The sequence below is a fragment of the Hipposideros armiger genome, unplaced genomic scaffold, assembly GCF_001890085.2.
Source record: "Hipposideros armiger isolate ML-2016 unplaced genomic scaffold, ASM189008v1 scaffold_23, whole genome shotgun sequence".
Lineage (NCBI taxonomy): Eukaryota > Metazoa > Chordata > Mammalia > Chiroptera > Hipposideridae > Hipposideros > Hipposideros armiger.
This window is the reverse complement of record NW_017731373.1, coordinates 6,706,377-6,715,479: the sequence shown is the minus strand read 5'-3', so window position 1 is coordinate 6,715,479 and position 9,103 is coordinate 6,706,377. Positions and strand designations below refer to the sequence as shown.

General features: G+C 36.4%; 1 protein-coding gene across 1 annotated transcript in view; it reads right to left on the bottom strand.

Annotated features, from left to right (window-relative positions):
- Positions 1-9,103, bottom strand: part of CARF (calcium responsive transcription factor) — a 52,686-nt gene that overhangs the window by 43,188 nt on the left and 395 nt on the right. Inside the window, exon 2 of the mRNA XM_019635617.1 lies at positions 4,671-4,871. The gene's annotated coding sequence lies outside the window, so the exon portion shown is untranslated. The remainder of the gene's footprint in view (positions 1-4,670; positions 4,872-9,103) is intronic.

The window sequence follows — 9,103 nt, the reverse complement described above, 5'->3', positions numbered from 1 at the left end:
CCTCCACAACTAGACTGAAGAACAAAGAGACAGCAACTTGTCTGTTCTCCTTCCCCCAATTCCCCAGCGCTGTTCCCATCCCCCAATTCCCCAATAATTAAAAAAAAATAAAAAATTTAAAAAATGAAAAAAAAAAAAAAAACAGAGGGCTTTGTTAGTAAAACAGTATAAAATATTGGATTGTTGGAAAAGTCATGACATGTTTGCGACACAAGCACTAGTTCATTTTCGCACCTATGTTATTGCTATGTCATTTGACAGCTGACAGTTCTAACTTCATTCTAAAAAAAAATTGAGCAATTTGGTTGAGTTTTGGAGATTTTACAAGTTGAAGATGGAAGACCAAACTGTGCATTTTCGTCATATTTTACTTCAATAAAGGAAAGAACACGTGTCAAGCTTGTGAAAAGTTGCATAAAGTTTATGGTGACAATGCTCTACAAGAACGTCAGTGCCAACGATGGTTCATGAAATTCTGTGCTGGTGTTTTTATCTCAACAACGCTCCTCGGTCAAGGAGGCCCACCAGGGTTGATGACAACAAAATAAAGGCATTGATTGAGTCAAACCCATGTTACACGACACAAGAGATTGCAGAAACATTGAACATCCATCATTCAAGTGTTCACGACCACCTGAAGTTGGGATACAGAAGCAAACTCGATATTTGGATTCCGCATGAACTCAAAGAAGTTCATTTGATGGTGCGTATAAACATCTACAATATGCTCATTAAACGTGAGGAAAACGATCCTTTTCTGAAGCAACTGATAACTGCTGATAAGTGGATTGTTTACAACAATGTGATGCACAAACGGTCTTGGTCTCGACATGATGATTCGCCTCAAATGACATCAAAAGCAGACAATCATCAGAGGAAGGTTATGCTCTCAGGGTGGTGGGATTTTAAACGTGCCATGTTTTTTGAGCTCCTACCAAGGAACTAAACAATCAATTCGAATGTGTACTGTCAGTAATTAGACAGTTTGAAAGAATCCATCATCCAGAAACGTTCAGAGCTTGTGAATTGTAAAGGAGTTGTGTTCCCTTGTAACAACGTGAGACCACACACAAGTTTGATCACCTGTCAAAAATTATTGGAGCTTGGATGGGATGTGTTGCCACACCTACCATATTTGCCTGATTTTGCGCCGTCAGACTTCCAATTGTTTCGCTCTCTTCAAAACTCCTTGCGTGGTATAACATTCAATTCAGATGAGGTTGTAAATCAGCACCTTGTTCAGTTTTTCGCAAATAAAGACAGGTCCTTCTAAGAACGAGGAATTATGAAGCTCACTGAAAGATGGCAAAAGGTTATTGAACAAAACAGGCAATATTGATTGATCTTTATTCTTTTTATATATAAATGACCTTTGAAAAACATAGACAAAATACATCATGAGTTTTCCAACAACCCAATAGTTGAAGAGAGTATTCTGTAGTCAGATGGTGTAGGTTTCAATTTCAGCTTTGTACTTACTTGTCAGGTTAACTACTCTGAGCTTTAGTTTTGTCATCTGAAAATTGGGAATAATATTGCGTCTGTCTCATAGGGTTATTATAAGTATTAAATAAAGTATGTAAAGGGCTTGGTGAAGTTCCTAGTACAACTGTTAGTGCTCAATAAATTTTTTTACTACCTATAATTATGCAAACTAAGGTAAAAATTTCACTAAAGTAAATACCTGAATAGATTAAATAACCCCTTTGGTTCTTAGGGGCAAAATTTTGTTAAATATTACATAATCAAAACTTATCTGGGCTACTATGAAGCTTCTAAATATACTATTCTACACTGTCATTGAAAAATTATAAAAATGTTTACACTTTTAGATAACTAATAGGTTCTATTTCAATATTATTGTTTAGTTTAAAAACTCACACATCTCATAAATATAGTAGAGAAAAAACATGGGGTCAGTCTAGATTTGATGAAAAAATTCGAACTTTTTATTTCTCTGAAGTTCAATTTCTAACTAGAAATTGAGGAATTAGTGAGTGATCTGTAAGATCCTATCCAGTTCTAAGATTTTATGTTACTAATAGTTGATTATCATGGTGATTTTAAAAATTCACTTAGGGTCGGCCGAGTGGCGCGATGGTTAAGAACTCGCTTGGGATGCCAGAGGGCCCCGGTTCGGATCCCACATATGAGGGCCAGTGACGCTGCCCTCCACAGCTAAGATGCTGAACAACAGCTCAACCTGGAGCTGGACTGCCATGAGTCGCCGGCGACGGCATGGGCTGCAGTCCCTGTGGCAGTGGATTGCCATGGGCTACCGTGTGTGGCCAGCAGCCAGTGTGAGCGGCCAGCAGCCAGTGTGAGCGGCCAGCAGCCGCAGTGAGCGGCCGTCCAGAAGTCGGCGACTGATCTGCCTCGCCAGAGAGGAGCGCAATGATGGTGCCAACTTGGGCCAGTGAAGCAACGTCCTCCACAACTAGATTGAGGAGCAAAACGACAGCAACTTGTCTGTTCCCCTTTCCCCAATTCCCCAGCACTGTTCCCATCCCCCCAATTCCCCAATAAAAAATCTTAAAAAAAAAAAAATTTCACTTAACTATTGTTTACTGACTTCTAATGTGCACTGAGCAAAAAACTCTATTCAAAGAGAAAATTTTAACAAAGTTAGATTTAACTGAAAATAAGGTCCTAGTGAGAGACTTATTAAAACTGAAATAATTGCTGCGAGAATACAATTTAATTTTTTATAATAAATATATTGAAATACTGTCTAAACACGATGACATTAAGATATATTTTCGAGAGCTCATTTTGATTTTTAAATATAAGTACTATTATGATAGAATAGATTAATATTATGAATTTGTGATAGGTATAATTTAATGTTTATTGAATGTTTTTATACTTAATAATTATTAGCTAGAATTAATCACTCTACTATTCTGTGATGTAGTAGGACCTATTATCACCATTTTACAGAAAACTGAGGCTCAAGTTTATAAGGTTATTTATTGAGCACTTACCATAGCAAAGTACTATGCTAAAAGTGTTTTACATATTATTTTATTTAATTCTTTCAACAACCCTGTGATTCCGTTACTTTCTCCAGTTCACACAAAAAATAAGACTCGGGCATTAAATAAGCTTACCAAGATTACAAATATACTAAGTGGCTGAGCAAGGACTCAAACCTACATGTACTGATTCCAAAGCTCATTATTATTAAAATAGGAACTCTCTCAAGGTAACAAACAAAGCTGCCTCCTTTCTTCATTAGTCATAGCTTTAAATCTTTTTTGTTTTTGACAAGTTAACAAATTAAAGACGCTAAAAGAAGTTTGTTCATTTTTCTCAATTTTTTCTGGTTGAAATTTAATTAAAGGCACTCCCTAACACACAAAAGCCCTCCTGCAAGTAATCTAAAGATCTCTAATCTCAAAAGAAATCTAGAGCTCTAACTATGCAGTCATTGCCCACTGAGAAAACATTCTGTAAATAGTCAAAAAGTGGAGCTTGAGGAGAGGAAAAAATTGCAAATAGCTCAGGGAAAATAATTCTAAAAATTTACTTCTAGCTTTCTAAGGTGGGTGCCCTGATCTCATTACAAATTATCCCTATTGACCTAAAAATTTTTTTCATTTTACTTTCCCTTACCCTATCTGAAATTTCATCAGCGAAATTTTCATGTAGTTAATAAGCACTGTCTCTCAAAAAGACAAAAAAAAAAAACAAGAAAGAAAACCTCCGGTGAGCATATCAGTCATTAACAAATTTGTGTTAATTTATATAAAAATAGCTTTCTTCCTTTAAGATAAATTAAAAACAGCTATCCTGAAGTTTAATTTAGAAGTGAGAAATCAAGTATATTTTAGGCTCACAGCACTTAAAAGGGATTAGCAGCCTGACTCAGCCAGATGCTGCAGTGAACATGGAGGGCAAGGAATGCCCTAGGAAAGTACACTAGTGGAGGGCTGGGGATGATGTTACACCAGGAAGATTGCCAAACATATACCACCTACTTCAGAGCTTTTCCCAGACTGGGATTTTGCCAATGGAAGAAAGATAACTTATTTTCCTAATGTCTCCTGGGAACTCAAAACAAAAGTTTCCTTTCAGTATGTACAACTATACTATGGATTAAACAAGCTTTTGGGCATTTTTTTCATTTTTTTTTTAGCTGAGCCATCCTGCCACCTGTTGGCAGCTCAGCGGCAGCTCAACTCAGGCAGGGAATCGAACCGCTGTTGCTCAGAGCTCACACTCTTGAGCGAGCTCTTAACCAACTGAGCCACTCGGCCGGCCCTTAAATAAGCTTTTTGTGATTACACTGGGAAAATACTACTTTAGTTTCCATATACAAAATGGGTTTCAATATCTATTGACCTAACCCATTGCTGATTTGGAGATTAAAAGTACATTTTTAAGTTACAGACACCTTTTTAAGAAATAATTTGAATGCAGTGAGAAGTATTATTCCATCCTTTCCTATTATAATTCTATCAATTTGCATTACCCTTTTACTATATGAAAGTAAAGTTTTGAAGAATGAAGATATTAAATAACTAGGTATAAAATGTTCTTTTCTAACAGGTAGCCATAAACACAACAAACTACCTATATATAGTGTCATTTGACTTTTTCCTTAATTTGTAATGGACAATAGTTAACTTTTAGAGCTGTTACTTTCAATTAGTTAAGAATAAAATTACCTTCAGGCAGTTGCTCAAGTTTAAATTCCAGTCCTCAAGCATTCTACTACCCCCCAAAATGCCCTCTCTTGTCCACTGAAGTTCTTCCTTTTGGGGGCACTAAATCATAATAGTTGTAGCTTCATTTATGTGAAAACTATATGTCTTCATAGCAGCATTTTTTTCTGTAATGAGAAGGTATCCAACGTATGCTTTATTTTCCTACACATAAAGAAAAATACTTCATTTTGTTATTCAGGTTTTATTATAAAATAGCCATTACCAGCCTGGTATAGTGGAACTGTCAGTTGAATCAATTAAAAGAATTGAAGACTAGGACTGACTTTACAGATAACTACCTTTGTCCTGTGACAGATGACTTAATCTGTTCCCTTATCTGAAATTAAGACATTTGGGCCAAGGTTTTGTTTCAACTCTCACATTCTAGTACTACTGAAACAAAGACCTCTGCAGCAAATTACATTTTTCTCCACAATAAAAATATTTACTAATATGGCATCTTCTGGAGTCAATGGAAGCTTGAGAATAAAGGCCCTCCTCCCCAAACTCCGCCCCTTATAAAATCCTGGAATTGATTTGACAAGCTTATTTCTTTAGCAAGTACTATTGGGATTGGATGAAGAGAATGGAAGAAAGAAGAAATATGTAGTCTAGACAGTTAATGATTGGACTTTACAACACACACTAAAGTAATGAAATTTTGCTGGCAAATTGCTTTCTAGAGTGTTTCATATTACATTTAAAAGTGGATTTTACCTTATATCAAAAGGCAAAGATTAGGAAGAAAGTGTTAAATTACAAGTTCAATATTTTTATTCACAGGAGAAAAGGGCTTTTTATTGTTTATACATACTGAATACATGGCAGAGGGGAAGAGACTATTCAGGCTGTAGTCACTCATATCTCTATGGGCTGTATTTGGTTTTGTTCTTGCTGTTTTGATTTTGTTCAATAGCATTTCTATTCGTTCAAAATTTTACAGGCAATCCTCAACTGCAATTTCTAAAAATCTGTCTTAACATCTTATTGTTTTCTCTTATAAACTTTTGTTTTTAAATTGTTTTTTCAGTTACAGTTGACATTCAATATTGTTTTATATTAGTTTCAGATGTACAGCATAGTGGTTAGACATTTATAATTTATGCAGTGATCCCCCCATTAGTCTAGTACACACCTGGCACTATACATAGTTGTTGCAACATTATTGACTATATTCTCTATGCTGGACTTGACATCCCCATGACTATTTTCTAATTACCAATTTGTATTTCTTAATCCCTTCATCTTTTTCACCAGCTCTCCAACCCCTTTCACATCTAGCAACGATCAGTTTGTTCTCTGTATCACAGAGTCTGTTTCTGTTTTGTTTATTCTTTTGTTCTTTAGATTCCAGATATAAGTGAGATCACTTTCTTATAGAATTTTACGTAGTAAAATTTATCCATTAAAACCAAGTCTGAGAATAAATCTCCAAAAGGACAACTAAAGGATAAAGCCACTTGAGTTCTAGAGTTTCTCAATTCTATGTACTTTGGTTAGTGTCTCGATTTAAAAGATCTTGAAATCTACTCAATATCATATCAATGTCAGATATTACTAACTATATTAAAAAACATTGCTCAAAAGTACTTTAGAAAATAAAATTCCTCTCATCTCTTATGGTAGGTAAACGACAATGTACCTTTTATTTATTTATTCATTTTTAAGCTGAGCCATCCTGCCAGCGGCTGCTCAGCTCAGGCAGGGAATCAAACCACTGTTGCTCAGAGCTCACACTCTTGAGCGAGCTCTTAACCAACTGAGCCACTCAGCCGGCCCTTTGACAATGTACCTTTTATGATGCATATAAAATTAAAATACATCAGTGATGTCAAAGTTAAATCGACTCCTAGCTCACAAATATTTTATACAATAATTTATTTTTTTAAAGGTGGGGTTTAAAAGTTATAGCTGTTAAGTCAACATCAAAATGTTTAATGTATGCAAATATATATATATAAACAATAAGTTGGTTTAACTTTTCACTTTTCAGTGAAAAAAATTTAAGACTAGTGTTCACAATGTCTCGTTTATCTAAGGTTTGTCCTCTCTATAAATTTTCCTGTAATCTTAGTTTCTACCCATTTCTTACATTGTTTATACACACCTCTTTTTCCCTCTTCTCTTTGAGAACTTTACAAATTATTTCATATAACCCTCACAGTGACTCTGAGGTAGATATTATCTCCACTTATAGATAAGAAAACCAAAGCTATCAAGTAACTTGTTTAAGATCATTAGAACTCAAATTCAAAACTAAGTAGGAAAAAAAAAAAACACCAGAACAATTAGGACTCCAAAGCCCATGCAGTTTTTACACCATACCACATCATGCCATCATATATGGGGGGGAAAAAAAGCTATAATAAAGAGAAATATATTTTCCAAGCTGTGGTTCTCCAGGTAACAGTGTGTCTGCATGAAGACCATAGTAAATGAATCATATAGGAAATTATTAAGAACCAAAAGCTTGTAGTTAATATTCTAAGAAAACTTAAGAAAAACTCAAAATAAAAGCACTAACTATCCTAGGTATTGCATGGAGACAACACCAAATATAAGACATGTCCCTGTTGAAAAACACCAAAACCATCATACTGGTGTTCAGTTATTTTGGAACACTTATCTAATTTTCCCTTAACTAAAGGTCTCTGTCAAATGAAAAATGTATTTCAGTGAATTCAATATTTCTGCATTGCCAATTGAAGTTTTATCTTTTTAAGCATTCAGGTTCTGTATCTTAATGATATTTTCCAATTTGAATTAAGATTAACCTATATTGACTCTTACCAGGTACTGTATTAATTTTCATAAATTTCAAATAAATACTTTAAAATGTGTTAATCTACTGATTAACTATACCTTTTAAAAATATTTTTAAATTCTTTTTAAAAGATTTTTAACCAGTGAGATATGATCACTACAAAAATTATCTGAAAAAAACTTAATTGAAGATTTCAGGTTCAATGAAATTTAATTTAGGCAATTTTACTGTTGTAAATCAAAAATCACTTATGATTAAAGAGAATGTTTAAAACTATCAAATTTCTTTCCACTTCAACCAAATTAATAAAATACGGATTAAATAGGACTTCAATTAACAGACTGTTTCAAGCTTCAGGTGGTCTAACTTATTTAAAGAATGCAGTTCTCACCATTACAACGAATCATATGGTTAAATAATAACTGATTTTATTTGCCAGCCCAGTCCCTTCCGAGGGTTCAGCACAGAGGTTTTCTAATTTTATTTCTCTAACCATGAGGCTTTTCTCTTATTTGTACACATTGGCAAAGCTAGTTTAACTAACTTCTAAATGATGAGGTAATCATTAACATTTACTATATGGCATTGAATTCTCACAAATGACCAATGTGTGGCACAGAGAGGTTAATAAATAAGTACCTGAGGCAGGATTCGAACCCAGGAATTTGGGTTCCGGGGCCTGCATTTTAACAAAGTGAGCAAACTGAAAACAGACCTGGCTTCATTGTCATTGCTCTCTATTTTTTTTTTTTTTGCTTAAATCATTTCTCATGTTCTATAGTTGAATGGAAATACCGGGCGTCTATTTAACTGAGGTACATCTTTAAGCAACTTGTAAAAAATAAAAAAAGGAAAGCTTTAGTTGTTTCCACCTGCACACATACCGCTCTGCCCACAAATTTTGCAATCCAGTTCTGCCTGATTCTAAACTGCTGTCTCTTTAAGTCCCCCCTCTTGTAGATTTTCTGGCGAACGCCTCAAAGAGTGACTTTGAGAACTGGATAGTATCTCTCCACCCATCCTCCCTCAGAAAGGCAACTAAATTCAATTAGAATAATTTTCGGGCATTGAGAATAAGACATAGGCCTTTGGATAACGTCAAGACCAAAAAAAGTTAAAAAGCGAGTGTGTGTGGGAGGACGCCTTTCCCCCTTCTAACGGTAAAGATATAAAGGGGTTCATAGAGGGGAAAAAAACTAAAAAGCGGGGCGCGGGGCAGCGCGAAGGACCACACACTGGGCGCTCCCGCGCAAGGGGTCCGGGAGGGGTTCTTCTCCGCGACAGCGGCGCGTTCTCCGGCTCAGCAACCCTACTTCAAGACACCTAACCTCCGCCTTCTCCAGCCTGCCTCCCCTGGGCCCGCGAGCCGGGTACCGGGAGAGAAGTAGTAGGCCTCGCCAAGTAGGATCCCGAGAAGGACCCGAGGAAGGGCGCCTAAGGCGCCACCAGGGTCTGGATGCGACGGGGGAGCGGGGCCGGTTGCTCAGGGACCCGGCGGGTCAGGAGGTGACGGGAGTCAGGAGAAAGGGAGGGGCGGCTGGGAAGTAGCGTCCGGTCTGTCGGCTCGCAGACAGCTCTGCCAAACCTCCGACTCCCCCAGTCCCGCCGCCGCCGAGAGCCCTACAGGGCG